Source organism: Polypterus senegalus, chromosome 1 (assembly GCF_016835505.1).
Source record: "Polypterus senegalus isolate Bchr_013 chromosome 1, ASM1683550v1, whole genome shotgun sequence".
Classification (NCBI taxonomy): Eukaryota; Metazoa; Chordata; class Cladistia; order Polypteriformes; family Polypteridae; genus Polypterus; species Polypterus senegalus.
Genome location: NC_053154.1, coordinates 720,697 through 727,808, shown reverse-complemented (window position 1 = coordinate 727,808; position 7,112 = coordinate 720,697).

Below are 7,112 nucleotides of genomic sequence, written 5' to 3'. Positions count from 1 at the left end.
TCTCCGTTTCAGCACATTGTTATTGTGATTTTTCTGATTTAAATGTTTGGTTTTCTTCTGTTTATGGTTGCCATGGCCGTTGTTAGGAAGGGGTGGGATTGGACTGCGTGGATCCTGATCTGTTTCATTGTGTGGTGGGTGTGGCTGTACCCGCAGTACCCGTGCCAACTCCCCAACCTGACCTGACCTCACCTTTGCTAAAGAACAAACAAGTCTACGTGTTCAGAGTTTAGTGACATGCACAAAGGGGTCTGTTACCACAGCGGCTCAAGCCCCTCCCCTTTGCCTTCATTGGCCCTTTTCTCCCAGTCGGGTGCCAGGGCTTCCCGTCTTTTTGATGTTGTAAGAAACAGAAAGCGCAAAGGCAACAATAAGCAGCCCACTTTGCTAAATCTTTTTTACTTTCAGTTAGTTATGATGTTTTCTTTTTTGTATATGAAGTATAGGGCAAGTATTGTAATCGTCCAAAAATTCGATGTTGAGGTTTTGATGAATCTCGATGTTTTAGACCTCACAGTTTTAGACTTACGTCTGCGTGTCTGTGTGAGTGTAAACACGCTAACTTATTTAGTATTAGGTAGAAAACGTAGAGTTCTATCAACATTGGGCTATTTCTGTTAAGTTAGGCCCTCGCAGCTGGGTGGTCTCTTGGCCTCAGAACCCCTGCAGATTTTATTTTTCTGATTTTTGTAGACCTTACTTTATTCTTTGCTATTTAGTATTGCCTAATTTTATTTTTTTTTAGACTTTTTATAAACATTTCTTTCTTCATCCTGTAAAGCACTTTGAGCTACACCATTTGTATGAAAACGTGCTTTAGAAATAAATGGTGCTGTTGTGGTACTTTAACTTTTATAATAATTGTTCAATATTATTCATTTGATTTGTTGTTGATGATTCTTTAATGAATATAATATAAAACTATAACCCTTGTCTTGTGGTTTACTCCTCAAATGTCCATCCCCATATCTGAGTATACGAGAAAGTCGAGAGGAGCGCACTGCTGATTTTCTGTCTAATGCCAAACACGTTACCAAATATGTTTTATGTATCTGAGTCCCTGGCGTCCTGCACTTTGTCCGCTGTGGTAAATAACAAGACGGCAGAGGTCTGTGCAATCGAACGAGATGAATTCTGTTTGACAGGATTATTGCACATTCACCTTTTTTCATGTGGGGTAGAAGAAGTGAATGAAACAGCTCTGCATGACAATGAGGCCCTTAAACATCGAAGAGCGGTGACACATTCAAACACCATTTCTTTGGTCGCCTGTCTGAAGTTAAATACCCAGCAAATTGAGGTTTTAATCTTTGCCCCTGTCAATCTGCACCCAGGAGATTCTCAAAAACTTTCCACCATCTCCACTTCTTCTCATGCATGCCTGTGTAATTCAGGTGTCATATTTGGCCACTCTTTGAGTTTCGGTGGTCTCAGTCATTGTTGTTTTTCCATTTAAGGTATTTAGCCAAGCTGACATCTGTTGTCATCAGGGCTGAGATGGAGATGCTTATCCATGCTTTCATTTCATTAAAGCTGGTTTCTCTTGTCTTCAGTCTCTCCAAAATGCAGCTGCCAGGCTTTTAACACATCCACACAAATGAGCCCACATTTCACACGCTCTACATTGGATCTCAGTGGAATTTTGGATTCCATTTAAAACTCTGCTTCTTTCTTACAGACCTCGGCATGGTCAGGTTCCCCAATATATTATAAACCTTGGGCCTGCTCTGAGATCTGCTCATTCAGGTCTCCTTCCAGTTCCTCGTACGAAATTATAGACATGTGGACATCGTGCATTTCAAGGATCAGCATCTGTTCAGATAGGCTCTTATGTAGCCTTGTTTTGTATTTTGCTTTTTGATATTTTATTTTATTCTGTATTTTATGTTTTTATGTTTTGTTTTAATTTATGTTTTATTGTTCAGCACCTTGTGACTTTTGTCTATGATTGGGCTCTATAAATACATTTTTACTTACTTGCTTACTTATTTTCCTCAGCGTGCAGTCACTCACTTGAGTTTTAGAGTAAAAGCCAACCTGCAAATCTGAAATACGTTCCATAGCTGAATCAACCGTGTTGAAATGAGTTCTGATCTTTTACATTTTTTTTAATCAAATACAGACCCTTGATATCATATTCCCCTGATAGTTGAAAGTTCAATTCATTTGAACTCAAATTTATTCCCACAATTCAAAAGCAGACAGGCTGTTCATTTTCAGATGACTCTAGAAGTGCATGTATGTGACAGTGACAGTGACAGTGACAGTGGACTCTCAGTGGCATCCAGCCAGAAATGGAGTTCCATCTTGGAAGTTTAAACTAGGGAATGGGGGGCAGGGAGTTTAGGACAGGCCAGGTTTAGATCTATACATGGAAGAACAAACAATGGTGTAGAAATAGTAAAGTAAATTCTAAGCAAACCTGTAAATGTTGAAGGAGTAACACATTAAAAATAGCTTGACTTAATGCTAGAATATCAAAAATAAGGTAAGTGAGTTGGAGTTGTATGTAGCAGAGCATAATTATGATATTATAGCAATAACGGAAACCTAGCTAAATAACAAAGATGGAGATGAGTGTAACATAGAGGGATACACATTATTAGGAAGGAGAGACAGAACAGAAAAGGAGGTGGGGTTGCTGTTTATGCCAAACAGGATTTAAATGTAAGTCATCTTCAGTTGGATGATGAGCCCCATCTTAGTGAGGACGTGTGGCTTCACCTGGAAAATATTAGGGAAAGAGGTCTTATTTTAGGAGTGTGTTATAGACCACCCAATTCAGACAGTAATTTCAACACACATCTTTTTAGTAATATCAAAAAGGCAAGTTTACAGCGGGATATTATAGTCATGGGGGACTTTAATTATCCAAATATTAACTGGGATAACCTTACAGATGGAGGAGCACAAGAGAGGAGTTTTTAGAAGTAATCAGCGACTGTTTTTTAACACAGCATGTTAAAGAGCCAACACGGGGTGAAGCCTGTCTGGATTTAGTATTCTGTAATAATCAGGATAGAATTGAGGGTGTAGAGGTGATTGAACCACTAGGGTCACGTGACCATAATGTAATACAATTCTCAGTATTTTGTAAGAGTACAGATGCAAAGACTAAAATTATTAAGTTGAACTTTGGTAGGGCTAATTTTGAGCAGATGTGACAAAGTCTAAGTAGGATAGACTGGGATAAGCTTTTAAATGTGAAGACAGTAGAGGAGCAGTGGAACAGGTTTGAAAATGTAATGCAGGACAGATACAGACGTAAATTTGGAATTAATAAGAAACTAAAAAAAAGTCCATAGTGGATTAATAAAGATTAAAAAAAAAGAAGTTGCAAAGGAAAAAACTGCTGTATAAGGCAAATAAGACTAATGACTGCAAAGAGAATCGTAGCGTGTATGAGAACATGAGGGCAACCATTAAGAAGGATATCAGAGAGGCTAAAAGACAGTTGGAGAGGAATAGAGCAGATAAGGAGAGAGAAGACCCCAAGAGATTCTTTCAGTATTTTAGTAGTAAAAGAACAGTTAAGGAGGAGGTCAAGTTCATCAGGAATAGTAAAGGGAATTAAAAGATACAGACAGTGAAATAGCAGATGCCCTAAACTTACATTTTCTGAGGTGTTCACAAGTGAGCAAGTGGATAACCTCAGAGCAGTAACAGGGACTACTAAGGAGGTACTGAGGGATTTGGAAATTGTAGAGGGAGAAGTGCTGCTCAGATTAAATAAGATGAAATCAAACAAATCACCAGGCCCAGATAATATTTATCCTCGTGTTCTTAAGGAGGCTAGTGAGTACATATATAAACCCATGACACATATTTTTAGGAAGTCACTGTGCACTGGAGAGATTCCAAAGGACTGGAAAATGGCAAATATCATCCCATTATATAAAAAGGGTGACAGGGCAGATCAGAGCAACTATAGGCCAGTAAGCTTAACATGAAACATCACAGGAAAATGAATGGAAGGAATTATTTAGGATAAGATTGAGCAACACATGGCAAGGACAGGAGTTATTCTGAACAGTCAGCATGGGTTTAGATGAGGGAGGTCGTGGTTTACTAACAGGCTGGAATTCTATGAGGAGGCATCAAAAGCATACGATCAAAGTGGAGCTTGTGATATTATTTATCTGGACTTTCAGAAAGCATTTGATAAGGTGCCACATGAGAGGTTGGGCATCAAGTTAAAAGTGGGAGTTCAGGGTGATGTTTTTAGATGGGTGCAGAATTGGCTCAGACACAGGAAGCAGAGGGTGATGGTGCGAGGAACCCCATCAGAACTGGCCGATGTTAAGAGTGGTGACCAGCAGGGGTCAGTGCTAGGGCCGCTCCTATTTTTAATATATATATAAATGATTTAGATAGGAATATAAGTAACAAGCTGGTTAAGTATGCAGATGATACCAAGAGAGGTGGACTAGCAGATAATTTGGAATCCGTTATATCATCACAGAAGGACTTGGATAGCAGACAGGCCTGGGCAGATTTGTGGCAGATGAAATTTAATGTGGACTCTAAGCTATCAACTTCCCAACAGTGTTCAGAAGCCATTAAGAAGGTTAACAGAATTTTAGCATATATAACACCATGTGTGGAGTACAAATCACAGGAGGTTCTGCTCAACCTTTATAATGCACTGGTGAGGCCTCATCTGGAGTTCTGTGTGCAGTTTTGGTCTCCAGGCTACAAAAAGGACATAGCAGCACTAGAAAAGGTCCAGAGAAGAGCGACTAGGCTGATTCCAGGGCTGCAGGGGATGAGTGATGAGGAAAGAATAAAAGAGCTGAGCCTTTACAGTTTAAACAAAGGAAGATTAAGAGGTGACATGATTGAAGTGTTTAAAATTATGAAGGGAATTAGTCCAGTGGATCGAGACTTGTATTTTAAAATGAGTTTATCAAGAACACGGGGCACAGTTGGAAACTTGTTAAGGGGAAATTTCACACAAACATTAGGAAGTTTTTCTTTACACAAAGAACGATAGACACTTGGAATAAGAGACCAAGTAGTGTGGTAGACAGTAAGACGTTAGGGACTTTCAAAACTCGACTTGATGTTTTCTTGGAGCTTTGTTGGGCTGAATAGCTTGTTCTCGTCTAGACTGTTTTAATGTTCTAAAGTGTTGTTAAAGTTAAAATAACAGAATACAATAACACTGTCCGTCTTGAGAGACGCTGCTATTTCTCTAAAAATGCAAGTAATCCCAGAGTCTTATTTTCAACAATTTATCGTCTGTTAAACCAGGTAACACAAAGGAATGCCCCCAGAATACTTCCAGAGAAACCTGTGAGAACATTGCTGTTTTTTTCAATCAAAAAATTAATGATATTAGAGATAACATAGTATATCTCCCCAACACTGCAGAACCTTCCAAAGCCCAGGTACTCCATTATAAACAAATTAAATGCTTTCACCAGGATAGATTTACATGATTTATATAAAATAATCTCTCAACTGAAACCCTCCACCTGCGTCCTTGACTCAATACCAACAAGGTTTTTCAAAGAAGTATCAGGCGTGTTAATTGATAATGTTCTGGACATAGTAAATTCGTCATTAGATATCGGGGTCTTCCCAGACTGTTTTAAGATTGCTGTAGTTAAACCCCTACTTAAGAAACATAATCTTGACCCCTCAGCCTTTGAAAATTTTAGACCCATCTCTAACCTGCCCTTCTTAAGTAAAATTCTAGAGAAGGCAGTCATTATGCAGTTAAATGACCACCTCAATAAACCTGCTATTCTTGATAAATTTCAGTCGGGTTTCAGAACAAATCACAGCACAGAAACTGCACTCGTTAAAGTAGTAAATGACTTGCGGGTGAATGCAGACAGAGGCCATTTATCTGTTCTCATCCTCTTAGACCTGAGTGCTGCATTTGACACCATTGATCATAAATCGCCTCAGTCAATGGGTGGGCCTCTCTGGCAGGGTCTTAAATTGGTTTGAATCCTACCTGACAGGGAGAAAATTCTTTGTGATTTGTTGTAATCAAATCTCAAAGACCCCTGATATTCTATATGGTGGTCCACAAGGCTCTATCCTGGTCCGCTGCTCTTTTCAATCTACATGCTTCCGTTAGGTCAGATTATCTCAGGTTACAACGTGAGCTACATCAGATATGCTGATGACACACAGCTGTACTTATCAATAGCACCTGATGACCCCGACTCTCTCGATTCATTAACACAATGTCTTACTGGTATCTCTGAATGGATGAATAGTAATTTTCTCAAACTAAATAAAGAGAAAACTGAAATTTTAGTAATTGGCAATAATGGATTCAGTGAGCACTGATGCACTAGGATTAAAAATTAAGACGGAAGTAAAAAACTTAGTGGTAACTGTTGACTGTAATCTGAATTTTAAATCGCATATTCATCAGACCACTAGGACAGCATTTTTTCACTTAAGAAACATAGCAAAGTTAGACCTCTTATATCATTGAAAGATGCTGAGAAATTAATTCACGCTTTTGTTTTCAGTCGACTAGATTACTGTAATGCACTCCTCTCAGGACTACCCAAAAAAGACATAAATCACTTGCAACGAGTGCAGAATGCAGCTGCTAGAATCCTAACTAGGAAAAGAAAATCTGAACACATCTCTCCAGTTTTGATGTCACTACACTGGTTACCTGTGTCATTCAGGATTGACTTTAAAATTCTGCTTATGGTTTATAAAGCCTTAAATAATCTCACTCCATCTTATATATCGGAATGTCTAACACCTTATATTCCAAATCGTAACCTTAGATCTTCAAATGAGTGTCTCATTAGAATTCCAAAAGCTAAACTTAAAAGAAGTGGTGAGGCGGGCGGCCTTCTGCTGTTATGCACCTCAAATCTGGAATAGCCTGCCAATAGGAATTCGCCAGGCTGATACAGTAGAGCAGTTTAAAACACTGCTGAAAACACATTACTGTAACATGGCCTTTTCATAACTTCACTTTAACTTAATCCTGATAATCTGTATGTTCAATTCATCATCATAACTATTCACGGTGGCTCTAAAATCCGTTCTGACCCCTACTCTCTCTTCTGTTTCTTTTTCCGGTTTCTTTGTGGTGGCGGCCTACGCCACCACCATCTACTCAAAGCATC